Source organism: Piliocolobus tephrosceles, chromosome 18 (assembly GCF_002776525.5).
Source record: "Piliocolobus tephrosceles isolate RC106 chromosome 18, ASM277652v3, whole genome shotgun sequence".
NCBI classification, from domain to species: domain Eukaryota; kingdom Metazoa; phylum Chordata; class Mammalia; order Primates; family Cercopithecidae; genus Piliocolobus; species Piliocolobus tephrosceles.
In genome coordinates, this window is record NC_045451.1 from 41,077,825 (window position 1) to 41,095,737 (window position 17,913).

General features: G+C 38.0%; 1 non-coding gene across 1 annotated transcript; it reads right to left on the reverse strand.

Moving 5' to 3' along the window:
- Nucleotides 1-6,401: 6,401 nt before the first annotated feature.
- Nucleotides 6,402-6,508, reverse strand: LOC111539793. Its single transcript, XR_002730781.1, has one exon. It is a non-coding gene; the product is annotated as a U6 spliceosomal RNA (small nuclear RNA).
- Nucleotides 6,509-17,913: the final 11,405 nt, after the last annotated feature.

Consider the following 17,913-nt stretch of genomic DNA (forward strand, 5'->3'; position numbering starts at 1 on the left):
GTCTTTGTCTTTATGGCTGATGGGTAGTTCTTCATTTACAGCCTTCTCAAGCAGGAAAGATTTGAAGACACACATGCCCTCATCCACAAAGATTGCCCTGTTACTCTCACTTGGTCCAAAGTTCTACTCTAAAATAAAATGTATGTGTTATCTCCAAAAGGAAATCTTGTCGTCTTTCTCCTCAAATTGACAATTAGACCAACTAGATGATTATTGTATTATTTAGTTCCTAAAATTTCTTTTCCCTGTCTACAATCCTTTGTGGAGTAATATTAACAATGACAACTAGTCCTAGGTTGGTTTTCCTTGGCCTTGGTTTCCCCATTTTCACACTACAGCAGAGGTCAGGGGAAACCATATATTCTCTGTGATTCTACTGAGCTTCATGATATGGGAATACTTTTGTATTCTAAAATTCATGAGACTTAAAATTATCAAGTTAGTTCTATAATATGTCCATGGTCCCCACTGATAATGATAGGTTACCAACAACTATTTTTGACAGAATTCCTAGTTCTCATTTACTAAAATATGAAGAAATAAGGCTGTAGAAAATCCAACAGTTTTGGAGGAAGATAAATATTCATAAAAATTAAGCTCCAACAATATGATAGGAGATGTAGAATCTATTGATATGAATAGAAAGTCTGGGGGGTGGGGAAGAAAACTTTAACAACATCAGACTTATTTGGTGGATGGTAACCAAGCTCTCAAGAATGCAGTTGACTTGCCTAGTGTTAGTGCTATTAGAGCCTTTGCTGTCTAGTTTTATTCCATTGTCTCATAAAAATTTCTTTATGTAAGATTTTTGCATCACCCACTTTTACTCAGTCCTCAGTATTTGGGCTAGTGATAGTAATAACTATTGCACTAAATCAAAAAGTGTTGCTGATTTGGCAGATGTGAGAAGTAAAAAAAGTGGAATTTTACTCCTTGGCTTAATTGAATAAATGCAAGATCAGGTCACAGTCCATATCATGTGAGCAATGTGAGTGCTGATGTCTTCAAATTGACCTAAGAATCATTTACTGCCTATCCCCCATCTCACAGTAATTAAGCACATTGCCTCCATTGCTCAACACTATTTCAATTTTCCACCACAGGTATTTTTAATTGTCTTGAGTCTTAAACCAAAGGAGAAAAATGAAAATAAAAGAGCTAAGAGCTTGTTCCAGTGAATGACTGTTCAGAGAGAAAAAGAGAGAGGAAAAATGACACCTATATGCCATACTTTTCAATTCAAATTAGATTTAGAGAATTTTATGTATGTATGTATGTATTTTTCTATTTTCTCTCATTCTTTTTTGGACAGGATCACATTCTGTTTTCCAGGCTGGAGTGTATTCGTGCAATTGGCTCACAGCAGCTTCAACAGCCTGGGCTGAAGCAATCCTCACACCTCAGCCTCCTGAGCAGCTGGGACTACAGGTGCATGCCACGACAGCCAGCTAAGTTATATATTTTTTGTAGAAATGGGGTTTTGCCATGTTGCCCAGGCTGGTCTTGAACTCCTGGGCTGCAGCAATCTGTCTGCCTCACCCTCCCAAACTGCTGGGACAGCAAACGTGAGCCACTGTGACAGGCAGATTTAAATAATTTTAAAACTCTTGTGAGAGTTTCCCAGTCCCATCTAGTACAAAAACCTTCCTATGACCTTTCTCCAAATGGTATTTTAGACTTGGTTTGGGTATATCTAATGTATGAATCTCATTCTTTCATTAGGAAGGTATTTTCCCCCTCATTTTTAGCAACTCCTGTAGATAAAAATTGTCTAGAGAGGCTGAGTTGGAGCCTGGGCCTTGGGGAACTCTCTGAACACTTTAAAATTAAATTAATTTTTCTTTTATCATTTCACATGGAAGGACATGGAGAAAGGTAATTTCTATTTCTATATCCAAAACACATATGACAGTCCAGATTACCTAGGCTGGGACCTTGTAGCACTGTATGTATGCTCCTATGGAAACCTTGCTATAAATGCTGGCTTCATCTTTTGATGCTATTATGTTCTTATAATGAAGGTACATCATTGGCTAAATTGGCTTTTGTTGGTTGACCTAGGGACTGAATCATTACTAACAATGAAAGGTATTACATTATTTCCTGTACAAATGCATTCTGAGCTCTATGTACGTGGTTAATCTGGGGGTATCACAAATCCCTAAGAAGGGAACTGACTTGATTCCAGATTGGCCTGTTCCCTGCACAAAGCAGAATTGTTATTTCTCAGGATTTAGTCATTGTATGCACATTTATTAATGCTCCCTTAGGGTTTTTCTGTGTTACACTTTAACCTATATTAAAGTAATGGTCAACTACATATTCAGGATTTTTTTTTTTTTTTACATTTCTTGCCTCTAGGCTACTGGAGGCTTCCTTCAAATACAGAGTAAGGGACTGGGCGTGGTGAGGTAGGAGGATTGCTTAAGGCCAGGAGCTGGAGACAAGCCTGGGCAACATGGCAAAACCTCATCTCAACCAGAAAACAACAACAACAAAAACAAAAACACAAACATTATCCAGGTGTGGTGGTATGTACCTGTAGTCCCAGTTACTGAGGAGGCTGAGGTGGGAGGATCAATTGAGCTTGGAAGGTCAAGGTTGAAGTGAGCAGTGATCAAGCCACTGCACTCCAGCCCTCCAGCCTGGTGACACAGCAAGACTCCCTCTCAAAAAAAAAAAAAAAAAAAAAAAAATTAAAGAAAGAGCATTGACTAATCTGTTGGTCACAACTAACATATGTAAAAATACTCATCAAATAAATTTTTCAACATGAAATAATAATAGGTAAAACTTGCTTTTCTATGTTTGCTCTAAAGAACAGAAAAATCTTTTCCAGTGAATATCTCTTTCTTCTAAGTATGTGATTCCACAAAATAATCTGATAATCTCATAAGGTTATGAATTGCTGAACAAACGAGGAAACAAATTAAAAAAGCTTTTTACCTCTGATTTTCAACATTTAAGAAAATGTTTCAAAGCTGGAAAGTATTTTCTCTTAAGCAGCATAGTATTTTCAAAGACAGAAGAAATCTCACATCTGTTCATTTATTAATAAACATTCATCAAATGTTTATTGAGTGCCTACTATGTACCAATGCCTTGGGTTTGGCTATACAGCAGATAACTAAGCAGAATTCTTCCCTGTCTTCATGGACCTTCCTGACAAAAGAAATTTCATAAACAAGAACATTTGGATAGAATGACAGTGTGTATTGAATTGCAGAGTATTCTAAGAAGGGACTTCATGTAGCAGGAATCAGAAGTATACAAGTTTAAGCCATACACAGGCTTTATAAGAAAGGATAATTGAAGTGTTACCTCGGGTAAGTGCAGCAGAAACAGGCTGGAGATTAAATTCCAACCAATGATTAGGCAGCATATAGATAAGAGTTCCAATTAATGAGTTTTTAAATGTCCTTTTTTCAAAATCAGTTTTCCACGGTTTACATAAAGAATGTAGACATAAACTGTGCAGTAAATAGTCTTTACAGCCTTGTCTTGCTCTTTAAAAAGACCTACTTATGTGGCTAGCACCTGTCTGGGATCTGAAACTTAACTTTTATAATTTTTTTTACATTACTAACTGATGTCTGTCTTGTATGCATGAGGTACCAAGTGCTACCATATCACCTCGTCTAAACTCTTTTTGCAAACAATGTGATTTATGGTGAACACCTGCTTTCCTTCTGGGAGTGTACATTTTGGTAATCATGACTGGTGACACAGGCAAAGAGGACCGATGGGATCAACTCCTAATAAAACCTCTGTACTCTAAAGAACACTGGGAAAAAGCACTGCACATGTGCTGCTGTATTTCATTGCTAGAGGGAGAGTACATTGTGTAACCACCCTTATCCCTTCTCCCCAACTCTGTGAGAGAGAACTTTGGAAGCCTGTGCCTCAATTCTGCCTGATGCGTCTTTTCCTCTGCTGATCCTTCTGTGTACCCTTTTGTTGTAATAAAACACAATGATGACTGCAATCTCCTTGGAGTCTTGTGAGTCACCAAACATGTGGGTGGTCCTAGGGCTCCTTGAAACTACACTAAACAAAAACAGGCAAATAAACTCGAAATATATACAAAAGTATGACTAAGGAAAAAAGACCATAGAGTCAACATGTCCACCGCTCAAGTTAATGTCATTATCAGGCTTCACCTGGGTATGCAGTCTGACTCAGATTTTTGGCAGCAAAAGCAATAAGAAACATTTGATTATCTTGCTCACATTTTTCAGAAAGGACAAAGCAACAAATTACTTGGGGTGTGACATGGTTTGTATGTGCGTCCCCTCAAATCTTGAGTTGAAATGTGATCCTCCAGGTTGGAGGTGGGCCTGGTGGGAGGTGTTCGGGTTATGGGGACAGATTCCTCATGAGTGGCTTGGTACCCTCCTAGTGACAATGCATTACTGCAAGATCTGGTTGTTGAAAAGAGTCTGGGACCTCCCACTTCCCTCTCCAACTCCCTCTCTCACCATGTGACACGCCAGCTCCCCTTCACCTTCTGCCATTTTTGTAAGCTTCCCGGCCCCCCACCAAAAGCAGGTGCCAGAAATATGCTTCATGTACAGCCTGAAATAAGTCTCTTTTCTTTATAAATTACCCAGCCCTAACTGATATATTACAGTAATGCAAAACAGACTAATACCAGGTGATAACTTCTTAGCAAGAGAACCCTAAAATAATTTTTTTCATGCGGAAATTGTTATAGGAAGTGTGTCCCCTTTTAACACGCTTGTTTCTATCAGCTTCTGTAACAGTGATCTCTTAACTCGTCTCCTAGCTCACTGGCAATGCTGTTTCTCAGTTGTCTTCTCTGTGTTCTTTCTCTCTCCAAACACACATTCCTAGAATACAGTTGTCCTGAAAATGGTACTAACTATAAACTTACCAAAAGATCAATAGAAAGAAACAGTTTATCATAGACAGCTAAGTTTATTAGACTTACTACAGTCTAAGAGAAAACACTATCTTAGTAGTATCTCAAAATGGAAAAACTTAGGAAGTGGTCATAATAGGACCTTGACTGAGTGATTTGGGGAGTGATCTTGCAAGATGAACCGGCTAGAACTGGGCAGAGATTATGACACAATAGTTTTAGATTGGTGGGTATAGTGAGGTGAGGATTTCCAGTGAGCCTGCACAAGAAGCTGTTTCAGTTGGTTCATGACGTTATTTTCCAGGAGTAAGTACAGTCAATCCTCATTATTCACAGATTGATCATGGGTGGATTTGCCTAGTCACTAAAATTTATTTGTAAGTCCCAAATCAATGTTTGTGGCACTTTCGTGGACATTGGGGATCACATTCTAGACATATCAGAGTGGGAAAAAATTGATTTGCTTAATGCACATGTTCCCAAATAAGATTGAACAAAGCAACACTCTGCCTCTTGTTTCAGTTTTTATACCATAAGTACCTGTCCTCTATGGTCTATTTAATGCCATGTTATTTTGCATTTTTGTGGGGTTTTTTTGTTAGTGATTTCTCTGTTTAAAACGGGCTCAAGGCATAGTGCTAAAATGCTTTCTAGTGTTCCCAAGCCCCAAAAGGCTGTGATGTGCCTTAGGGGGAAAAATATGTGTTACATAAACTTCCTTTAAGCATGAGTTATAGCGCTGTTGGCTATGAACTCACTGTTTTATTATTATTATTATTATTATACTTTAAGTTCTAGGGTACATGTGCACAACGTGCAAGTTTGTTACATATGTATACATGTGCCATGTTGGTGTGCTGTACCCATCAACTCGTCAGCACCCGTCAACTTGTCATTTACATCAGGTATAACTCCCAGTGCCATCCCTCCCCCTCCCGCCTCCCCATAATAGGCCCCAGTGTGTGATGTTCTTCTTCCCACGTCCAAGTGATCTCATTGTTCAGTTCCCACCTATGAGTGAGAACCTAAAGTGTTTGGTTTTCTGTTCTTGCGAAAGTTTGCTGAGAATGATGGTTTCCAGCTGCATCCATGTCCCTACAAAGGACACGAACTCATCCTTTTTTATGGCTGCATAGTATTCCATGGTGTATATGTGCCACATTTTCTTAATCCAGTCTGTCACTGATGGACATTTGAGTTGATTCCAAGTCTTTGCTATTGTGAAAAGTGCTGCAATAAACATACATGTGCATGTGTCTTTATAGTAGCATGATTTATAATCCTTTGGGTATATACCCAGTAATGGGATGGCTGGGTCATATGACATTTCTAGTTCTAGATCCTTGAGGAATCGCCATACTGTTTTCCACAATGGTTGAACTAGTTTACAGTCCCACCAACAGTGTAAAAGTGTTCCTATTTCTCCACATCCTCTCTAGCACCTGTTGTTTCCTGGATTTTTAATGACTGCCATTCTAACTGGTGTGAGATAGTGTCTCATTGTGGTTTTCATTTGCATAAAAATATGGAATGCTTCATGAATTTGCGTGTCATCCTTGAGCAGGGGCCATGCTAATCTTCTCTGTATCGTTTCAATTTTAGTATATGGGCTGCTGAAGCGAGCACTGAACTCACTGTTAACAAATCACCAACATGTGTGTGTGTGTTTGTGTACAGGCTTGCAGGAACCTAACCCTGCCTTTCTTCTAGGAGCAATGTGTTCAGTATTCACCTACTCAGTGTTTACAGTGACTTTATGTAACATAACCACTACAAATAATAATTTATTTTTTGCCAAGTTTTCTTAGTGCCTTATCCCAGTATTTAACACAGGGACAATAAAAGCTGCTGCTTCCAGTTTTCAGTTACTTTTAAACCATGCCATTAATTCCCTTTGCCTGTAAGTGCTATGCAGTGTATGGCTCGGCATGGCCTTTTGCTTGGTCATTTCTTGCAATGAATAACTCTTTTTTTTTTGGCTCCTAGGAAGGTGATTTCAATGGAGTAGAGCTCAGAATGTGTGTCTAGCCATCTCTCAGGCACTGGTTTTTGTGATTCACAGTGCACTGAGCACCACTAAAGATGTCTTCTATCTCATGGAGCCCTGCTTCAGCGGCAGCTACAGATTTCACTCCTGCTCTTTCAGAGGTGACCAAACCAGGTGCCAGGTGACTACTAATTCTGCAGATTGGAGCTTCACCATTCTTTTGAAATTCTTTTTACGGTACAAGTTCAATTGTATTTAAAATTCATTCATATTTTTATTAAAAATATCAACACTACAATTTGCCAATGAGAAAAATAGTTCACAATGTTTAAATATAATTTCAAATCTTAAAATTGTTTCTATAGTTGTAAAAAATGATTTGACATTTTTATCTCCAATTGAATGAAGTTCCTCATCAAAGGTGACTATAAATAATTTGAAAACATCATCACTGAAAAGCAATTACATGGAACAATTACAACCTCATATAAAAAGTTACATTCACAGAAGCTCAAACTTTTCAGTAAAAAGGTAAAAACATTTTATATGCAAGTTTTACACAAATTACATATTTAATATCTTTCTTGATTCTTTGTATTTACTGTTTTAAATTTTAGTGGCTGTGCTCTTTCTCTTCTTAGAGACCCCCCACCCGCCCGCCCTCCCGCCCACTGCCCTACTGCTGAGGCCGCTAGTCCCTTCCTATCTGACATGTTGCCTGCTGATGGCTCACAGCTGAGTCTGTCCTTAAAAACTGTCTTCTTCCAAAGGGAGCTGCCTTGGCCAAGCTTATATCCACTTCCCAGAGAGCACTTTATAGTGGGAGTTACAAAGGCTTGGCCCTCATGCCACAATTCAGAAAAACTTTGAACAGCCATCCCAGTTGCCAAGGCCTCTGTCACACCACATCCCAGTTCACCTCTGCCTCATTCTACATTTCTAACTTCCTAACAGGTAGTAATCCTGAGAGCATGTCCCAGTAAATCTCCCACATACAAATCTTTGCCTCAAAATCTGTTTTCCAGGGAACTTGACTCTAACTACAAGAGTGAATTTAGTTTTCCTAAGCCCCATGCAGCCCAAATCCACTCAAACTTACCATAGTATCCCCTTCAGATTTTATCATTTTTCTATAGGTTGTCATTTTATACAAAAATTCAGGAAGTTTTTTTTTAAAGGTTGACATAATACTTTAATATTTTTTAAAAGGGAGGCTCAATATCTGTGAAATCTCATTTCTATAAACCAAAAGAGCTCTTTTTGCCCCCAAGAGGAAAGTGCTATATGCTGTCACGGTGTCTGTATTATGAGGAATCATATGCTTACACTAGTTCCCACACACAAGCTTTCATACTTGTGACATGCCAGAAAAATCTTTGTAAGTGTCTAAGGAGTCAGCTTCTGGGTCTTCACCTTCAGAGGACTGGGGCACTTCTTCTTTCTAGTCACACAGGTTGGGCAGAGCTCTTCACATAGCTGGCACCAAGAATTGCCACTGAGGTTCTTTTTGCCACCTGTCAGGTGGCATCTCTATATCCCAAGTAGGATTTGAGAAGATACACTAAGGTACTATGCTTTTAAAATGTATTTGAAATAATTTAATGTATCATGCCAATAAATATTTAACCCTGGAACTATTTTTTATACCAACAAATATCCTTATGGGCACATATTTCAGAAAAGTAGACACAAGCCAAGCCCACATCAGGTGTTAAGAACGGGCTCCAGTGGAGCTGTGCTTGGAGTGATGGACTCTGGCTCAGGATGTAGAGTAGCCCTGGAGGTTCCCAGTTAGCTTAGGTGCAGTGTCAGTGGATGGTGGGGTTCTGAGAGCTCTCCACATCTGTGGTAGGTGCACTTGTTAAGGCTTGGTGATGGGGACAAAAACACTAAGGTGCAGAGTCTAGGCAGCACCTGTTAGTGCTCAGGTCAGAAACTGTCTCTATAACAAAGCACTTTCAAAAGCAGTTACCATGTGTTTCACACATCAGCTATTAGATAATACCAATCCTCTGGGGACTTTATGGCAAGAAGACACTCAAGAAATGTTGTTCTAAACAAAGGAGAGCCAAAGAAATCTTATTCATTTCTATGATGTTTTAGTAGTATCTACATGCTGCTGACTTCTAAATGACCAGATGTAGCGCAATTTTTCCTATGATTTCCAGTCTAGAGTTGCTTATTTAATTTTTTTTTTTTGACATCTCCCTGTATATTTCTCATATGCTTTCTGGATGTGATATGTTCAAACTGGAACTTTTGATTCTCTTCCCAGGACTGGACACCCCACCAACTGCCTAGCCTACTAGTCTTTTTCACAAGAGCAAAAATCACCACCAGCAGCGATTTGTTAAAGCCAGAAATATGGAACCAAGGTCTCATTCCTCCCTTTCTTTTATGCCTTCCCTCACTAACCTATCAGCAGGCTTTGTCCATAGAAAACAATAAATTTCCATCCTTCTATTTTCATTTGGTCACCACAGCTCTCGCTAGGACTCTTAGAGCAACTTCCTCAATGGGCTCCATTCTTCTGCTCATACTCTTCTGACGTTCCTCCATAGGACAGCAAAGCTGATTTTAAATCATCAATTCAGTTTGGTATGTTCCATACTAAATATCTTAAGTTAACTACTTTTGACCTTAAGATAAAAATAGAAACCCTCCCAATGACCTATAAGGCATCCTTATCTGGCACCTGCCTACCTTTCCCACACATCTCCTGCCACTCTACACTAGTCTTCTCCTGGTCCCATGAATACACTGAGCTCCTTTCCTTCTTCTAAGGTCTTTGCACATGCTTTTCTTTCTGTTTGATGGGCTTCTAGTCTATGCCCAGCACATTCACGCTTACTAAGTGACTATCATTCTTGAGGCTCCATTCAGAAAAAAATGCCATTCCTTCCTCAGGTGACCTTCATCCATCATCATCATCATCTCTAAAAGTATTCCTTATTCTTATTCATGCTCTCTCTCTTTTAGCCCATTTTCATTTTCCTTCATAGACTTCATCACAATTTGAAATGACTTCCTTTGTTTATTTGTGTATTTTCTCTCTGCTCTATTACAACGTAAGCTCTATAGGGAGGGGGTTTGTCTGATCATTTACAGCCATATTCCTAGTGCCCAGTAAAAATCTTGGCACAGAACTGGCATTCAATAAATATAATTTGGATTAATGAAGTGAGGAATGCAGCTCATGCCTATGTGACATACTTCATCTGTAGATCCTGGCTTAACTGTCCTAACTTGTAAACTAATCAGGACAAGACAACTCATACCTTGAAAATGATCTTTCTTATATATAATCACACTAATTTGAAACTTTCTTTCTTTTTTTTTTTTTTTTTTTTTTGAGATGGAGTCTTGCTCTGTCACCCAGGCTGGAGTGCAGTGGCTGGATCTCAGCTCACTGCAACCTCCACCTCCCAGGTTCACGCCATTCTCCTGCCTCAGCCTCCCGAGTAGCTGGGACCACAGGTGCCGGCCACCTCGCCTGGCTAATTTTTTGTATTTTTAGTAGAGACGGGGTTTCACCGTGTTAGCCAGGATGGTCTCGATCTCCTGACCTCGTGATCCGCCCGTCTCGGCCTCCCAAAGTGCTGGGATTACAGGCTTGAGCCACCGCGCCTGGCCTGAAACTTTCTTTTAGCAAGAGGCACAAAAACCTTTATAGAAAAATATATTTCAAAATATAGAATTTAATAGCACTTCTGAGAAATCAACTGAGCATGATGTTTTCTCATCATTTAAACCTTGGTTAGGATTTGAATTTCAGAGAAGAGATTCAGTAAATAGCAGACATCAACTAGGCAAGGAAAATATATCAGAATATTAAAGAAAAAATGGACTGATGAAGTACAGCTATAATTTCCAAGTCAACTGTGTCTTTTGACTACGATCAGCAAATAGCTATTTAAGTACGGTCAGTTGATCAACGTTCTCTATGAATCACTACTATCTGCAAGTCATTGGGTAAATTACTGAAGATACCAACATGTAGGACAAAGGGTCTCACCTCCAGGAGCTCAAAGTTAAGTAGATGAAATACTCATAATCACCTTTAAGCCTCATTAGAGATATTTAGAAAATTCTTCATCTGATCCGTAAAATCTGTTCAACCTAATAATAAGCCAGGATTAAGCCTTTCTACATGCAAGGCACTACATCCTCCTGGCCTGGACCTGATTTAAATCATGAAATTTGAAATTTATGCAGATGCTGTCATGAGATAAGACTCTTGGGGACTCTGCGAGGGTGTCAATGCATTTTGAATATGGGGAGACATGGAACACTAAGGGCCAGAAGATACACTGTACCAGACACACTCTTAAGTGATTCCTGCCTCCTGTGGTTCAAGAGCTTGTGTAATCTCCTTGAGAGTGGACAGGATCTGTGATTTGCTTCTGGCAGAGTGATAGAATGGATGTGATTACATGTATGTGATTACCAGATTATGTTACATAAAATTATAGTGCCCATCTTGCTAGAGTATCTCTCCCTCTCTCCCTTGCTGGCTCGATAAAGAAAGCAACTATGTTGGTGGCCCATTGACAAGGTATGAAAGGTACTGTCTAGGGTTACAGAACATTGCCAACCATTGTCTGTTGGCAATGAGCAAGAAAGTGAAGCCCTCTGTCCTACAATAAGAAACCAAATTCTCCCAACAATCTCATGAGTGAGGATGTACATCCTTCCACAGTCAAGCCCGAGATGAAACTGCAGAACTAGACAACACCTAGTGTGCAGCATGTGAAATCCTGAAGCAGAGAAACTAGGTAAACTGTCAAGACTCCTGAATCACACAAATTATATGTTTGGTTAAGTATGTGTGTATTAAGCTGCTTAGTTTGTGGAAATATAGTTTTGTAGTAATAGACACCAACAGAGAATTGACCTAGATTGTTTCTGGATTTTCCTTTATTTTCTCTGACTCCTGGGCTGGGTATATTTGTGTTCAGCTATGTAACTAAAAGTTACCTACGTAACTAAAAGCTTCGTAGGAAGCAAGAGTAGTCACAATTTTCAGGCCTTTTGGTTGGTTCTAGCTATCTTCATAGGGTTCCAGGCTGCTCATAATCTTCAGAATCCAGCATTAGACATTAGAACAGCCTTGTGAAGCCTGGTTACCCACAGGCTACCTCTGACACTTTGAGAAGGCTGGTTACTTTTAGGCTTCCTCTGATACTTTGTATGGCGGAACCCCAACTAATAGAGTATGTGCTAGCATGGAGTTGGCATGGAGTTATGGGCTGGGGAATACAACATTGATGAAACATGGTTTCTCCCCTTGACAAATAGGCCGGAGGGAAATACAATTATACAAATTGAAAAAAAAAAAAAAAAATCCAACACAAGATGGTAAGTTGAAATGAATTGCAATATAAGTTGTTTTGTAGCTGTGAGGAGAAATGACCACAATGACATGGAAACCCAGAAAATGATGCTCTTAATTCCTATGGAAACACAATGAAAGACTGACAGAAGAGACATCGTTTGTGATTCGTAAGTTTCATGAAGCTGATTTCTAGGGTGCTGGGGTTGTAGAAAAGTCACTTTGTGATGGATTATATAAGATCTTGTATGCTAAAATAAGGAGCTATGATATTTTCCTGCTAATCACAACAAACCATTGAAAGTGCTTCAGGAAGTTAACTCTATAAGAAATTTAGATAAACAATTGGAGAGAATCGAAGTCTGATGGTAGAGAAAATTACAAGTATGTAGCAATAGTCAAGGGAGAAAAAGATTACAGTTTCAACTAAGAAAGAAGAATGAAGCTAGAAAGAAAGAGATGGAGACATTTCTCAGGTAGACTTTTAGAATTCAATTTCTAAAGCAGTGGCTATGGGAAAGATGAAGATTTTGATAATTATTTGGAAATTTGTATATTATAAGATAACATGGATGTGATTCCATTAACTAAATCATATAAGCACTTCTTTATCCTTCAGGCCAGAGAGTTTGGGAAAAGGGTCAGAATTTCCTCTGTTTTCTTCTCTTTTTACCTCCTTAGCACATTTGTAGGGTAACAGGAAGGAAGGGTAAATGCAGGAGAGACTGGAATAAAGCAAGAGTTGGTATATTGGTATATTGGAAAGCAGGGTGATGAAAGATGAAATATCAGGTACAGATTGAGAAATATATTTTTTGGAAAACAATGGCAAATTTTTTGAAACTCGGATGTAAAGTGTTAAATAAGCTATAGAGAAATAAAAACATTCATACATTATTAATGGGGAAGAAAAATTGTGTAGCTACTCAAAAAAACATTTTGGCCGTTTCTCAAAAAATTAAACATAGAGTTTCCATATGACCCAGCAGTTCCACTCCTAGGAATATATCCAAGAAAATAAAAATGTATGCTAGGCAATAACGTGTACAAATATTTTCATACCCATATTATTCATAATAGCCAAGAATAAAAACAATTCAAATGTCAAAAACATAATGTCACTCAAGTGACAAAAACATAATGAAAAAAAGATAATGAAAAACATGTCATTCCCATGCAATAAATTATCATACAGCCATAAAAATAATTAAGTACTGATTCATGCCACAACATGGACAAATCTGAAAATCTTATTTTAAATGAAAGAAACTAGACACAAAAGACCATATGTTACATATATATATATATATGTATTTCAATGTATATAAAATGTCCAGATAGCAAATTCACAGAGACAGAAGGTAGACTAATGGTTGCCAGAGGCTGGGGGGAAAAGAGAATGAGGAGTGACTGATAATGTGTACAAGTTTTCTTTTCTGAGATAGTGAAAAAATTCTGAAAATTATATAGTGTTGATGATAGTATAACTCTGTGAATATATTAAAATAACTGCATGATATATTTTAAAATGGTAAATATTATAGTATCGTAAATTATTTCTTAATATAATATATATATGTGTATTTAAAAGAGAATATATGTTGAGAGGCCACCTACTTGATATCCTTCAGTTTCTCTGAAGAACTTGCAATGATAAAAATTCTAAGAATTTGTAGGAATTCTTGTCACTATACGTGCATTAACGAAAAAAATAATACTTTCTATCCATGATAAGTCTCAGTAAGTCAGAATTAAGTCATTGGAGGCTGCCTTTTCTAGTATTCACACTCTTTAGAATGTTGTATCACAAAGAATAATACAAGTATGTAGACAATATTCTTGAGATCTGGAGGACCTGATTCAGTTGGGCTTCAAAGTAAGCCCTGAATAATTCTTTGTTCATGTTTCTTACGTCAATAAGCTAGAATTATCTGTGTTTCAAATCCTGCTCATGTCTTTAGCATAGTCTACAGTATAAATTTTATACTAATGCATGCATAAGATGAATTTGACCCAAGAAACAGTATTTTAAAACAATAAACAAAGCATCATTGGTCTCCAGGAGTGAATTTTGTTCTATTTTATATGTTAGTTTTATTTACTTAATCTGTAAACTGGAATTCAGAAGAGGTCTCAGATTCAGTAATGAGTCTCTGACTCTTCCAATTTTGACACTTGTATGATACAAACAAAGCAACCAGCAAAGAAAGGATTCAGAAATATGAAGAATGCAAATCCAGATTTCTTACTACGGCTCTCAGATTTGATTTAAAATATCTTAGCAGGATCACTTTAGTTCATACTGATATGTAGATTCATTGCCAGATTTAAGACTTAGGGAGAAATAATAGCTAGGCCATGGGGAAGGATAGAAACTCACTGCCTTAATCAAGAGAGAGGGAAAGAAAAAAAAAAAACTGATATTTTCTAAACACCAAGTGAAAATTTAAACAAACAACTTATCTTCTAAGGATACTCTGTTCAATATTCTTCCCTTGTGCTATTTTAATATTGCCATTAAAATAACTGTGTACCTTGTTTTGTCACCCAGAGAACAACCTTCACGTGGCATTCTCTGAGTACAGAACAGTGTCATAATGAATCACTTCCTCCTCATTAATGTCTTTTACTAAATGTATAAAACATTATACTTCTCATTAATGTCTTTCATTAAATTAAAAAGCACCGAATGCATATATTTCTATTAAAACCAACAGGATCCTAAATTCACAGAAACTTTTGCTAAGATTCATGCTACACATTTGTATCAGCACACCCTAATCATAGCAAGGCAGAAATAGTTTCCTTTTAGAACATCAAGACAAATTGTGCAAAGGGGGGAAAGCAGTTTGGGGAATGGGCTATGAGGACCCCCAAATCCCCTCCTGTACATCTTCTAGTAAGCAAAGGCCTGTTTCAAAAACACTACTGATGATAGGGAGTTTTTAAATTACTCCTTCACCAAGTTAAGTACTCCAGTCTGCTTTATTCCTTGTATTTCCACACAGGAGGTACACTGACCCATCTTGCGTTTGTCAGAGTTCACACCGTGCTCATCTCTTTTTGGCCCAATTCACCTGGTACTTGCCTGCTCACCCTTTTCAAAAGCTGGCAGATAGGGATCTCAACAGCAATCTTAATTGTTCAGGATTTCTGCTAGCCTTAGATTGTGGCACTCTCTGCTTCTCTTGGACTGGAAGGATTGCAATTATAATTATGTGTATGATATGTACATTATAGAGTAACATCCCAGAAGACAGGGCCAAATCTGGCTTGTTCAGCATTGTGTCTGGTACATGGAGGTACTCAATATCTGTTGATTGGCTGGCACGGACTAGAAGAGCAAACTGGGTAGCTTGTTGCCTATGTGCATAATATCACCAAATTTCTGGCACTCCCCTCACTCCAAGATGGCCTAATTTCATGTTGCCAAGGAGTGGGAATGCTGTCAGACAATAGGATCAGAATTCCAAACCCTAAAGGTGGACAGTGGCAACTACCTTCTACAGGGTAAAATACCAGTTACTACTAGATAAGAGATTTATGCTGTGTCCTTCTCACTCTTCCCTTTTCATTTTTGATAGTTGTTTTTATGATTTTGTTCCTCATCTAATTCAAGATTTGTCCTATATGGTTCCATGACAGCAAGACCTAACCAGAAGTTAATGAAGAAGCAAAGGTGAATTTGATATCTGAGGTGGTACATCCATGGTTTCTGACTATGATCATCCCTCAAATGCAATTTTGCATAAATAAACCAGGTTCTGGTAAATAATTGATCTCTGGGAGCTTGACTTCGTTTTTCTCTTTCCTATAGACAGGACTTACCAATCCCAGGTTGATAAGCACCTAAAATAGGACAATGGCCCAATTTTTATAGACATGCTTGCTATCTTTAATGGGTGTTAGGATTTAACAGCACTATAACTTTCAGAACAGTTTTCTTCCTCACTTTTTACAAATTTTATCCTTAGAATTGAAAATCCTGCTGCATTTCAGTCCTTCTTATAGCTGCATTGATTAGTCTTCTAGGAAGCGCAGCTGTGGCAATAATCCTGTCTCTGCATCTTTGCAAGCAGGAGGGAAGGCAGGAGATAAGAGTTGCCACAGGGAGTCTATATTTAATCTACAACTGGCTTATCCAAGTGTCTTATTGCTCCCCGAGGGTCTCACCACATGCACTATTGTGAGAAAAAAAATGACACAGATGGAAGGAAAGAAAAGTTCACCTAAGATTGGTCTTCAACTAATTAATTCAGTTCAGAATTGGCACAGAAGTTTTTGCTTTACTAGTAATGCAGACTGAAGAAACTAGATCTTCCTTAGACCAGCACAGCTTACCTTTCTGGCTTGCCTGTGGCTGATGTGGGGGAATGGCTGGCCTTTTTCTTGGCAACAATCACTAAAGCTACCGGGAGGCATCTATAAATGTTACCTTTAGTAGTTCCATCAGGGAAACGCCACTGATCCATACTGCAGATTTTTATGGACATTAACACAGCGGAACAAAGTAGGTATCTGAAACAATTAGAAAATCAATTATGAAAAAAGAGATACATAAATAATTAAAACATAAATAAATCTTCAGCCTCTAAGGGAGGCATAGAGAACAGCTACTCTTGTTTAAACACAACTTTTATTTTCATTCCATTGCTTACAAGAATAATTTTCTACCTTATCTACCTGAGATCAAACCAAAAACATGCCTGCCTTTGCAACCTCTCTATCATCTGGTCTCACTTTAAATCTTCAGATATTCTAAACTGAAGCCTCAGTCTTATGTCACTATCATGAAATAACACCACATTGTACCTACTTGAAAATCATTGTTCTACTACCTTCTCATTGAATGGCCTCCTTCCGACTGTGTGTCTCTCTGAATTTCTTAAGAATGAGCTAAAATATATCTTTTTCTAAAACTTCCATTTTTTTTATTACCACTTCCTTCTCTGAACACCTTTAGCATACCTTATTATTATTGTCATTCTATCACAGAATTGGAATGCAATGAATGGGGAGGTTGGGGACCAGGTAGAAATAGGCTAGTATCAGCTAAGACTCTATAATTCATGTGTTCAGCCTAACCACCAGATGCTATCTACATTGTTTTTGAACAATGAAGGATTAAATGAGTAGTTCTCAGTTCTTTCATTTTACTAGACAGTCACCAACATTTATGCACGACCAATTTTTCACGTTATATTCATATTTTATTCTCCTAGAGAAAAGGTAACACATATTCAAAATCACTGAGTAAAACTTCGTTTAGAAACTAACATTCACCACCATTACCAGTCAGTCCTAGGAATGATGACAAACTAACGGAACAGAGATAATAGAATTTTCTTTGGGGCCAGCAGAAGCTAAACAAAATGAACAGTTGACACCTGAATGTATAAAATTTACAAAACACAGGAAGGGACTAAGATGATAGGCCTTGCCATTTTAGTCATATGAACTTCTATACTGATTATTTTGTAGGGAAGGCTGATGTATACCTGAAAAAGAGAGGGACAGATACGCTGCATGAAGCAAATCTTATAACACTGCTAGAAGAAAAGATTGCTAGAAGAGAAGGGTGAGAGAATGGTGCCTTTCTTCTTCGTGAAGTGTGAAAGGTTCACAAAGTCAGGCCAAGAGATCAATACATTACACTTCTCCCCTTCCCCTCAGTTCAGATTTGGGGTAACTGTTTAAATTGTTAACTATTCA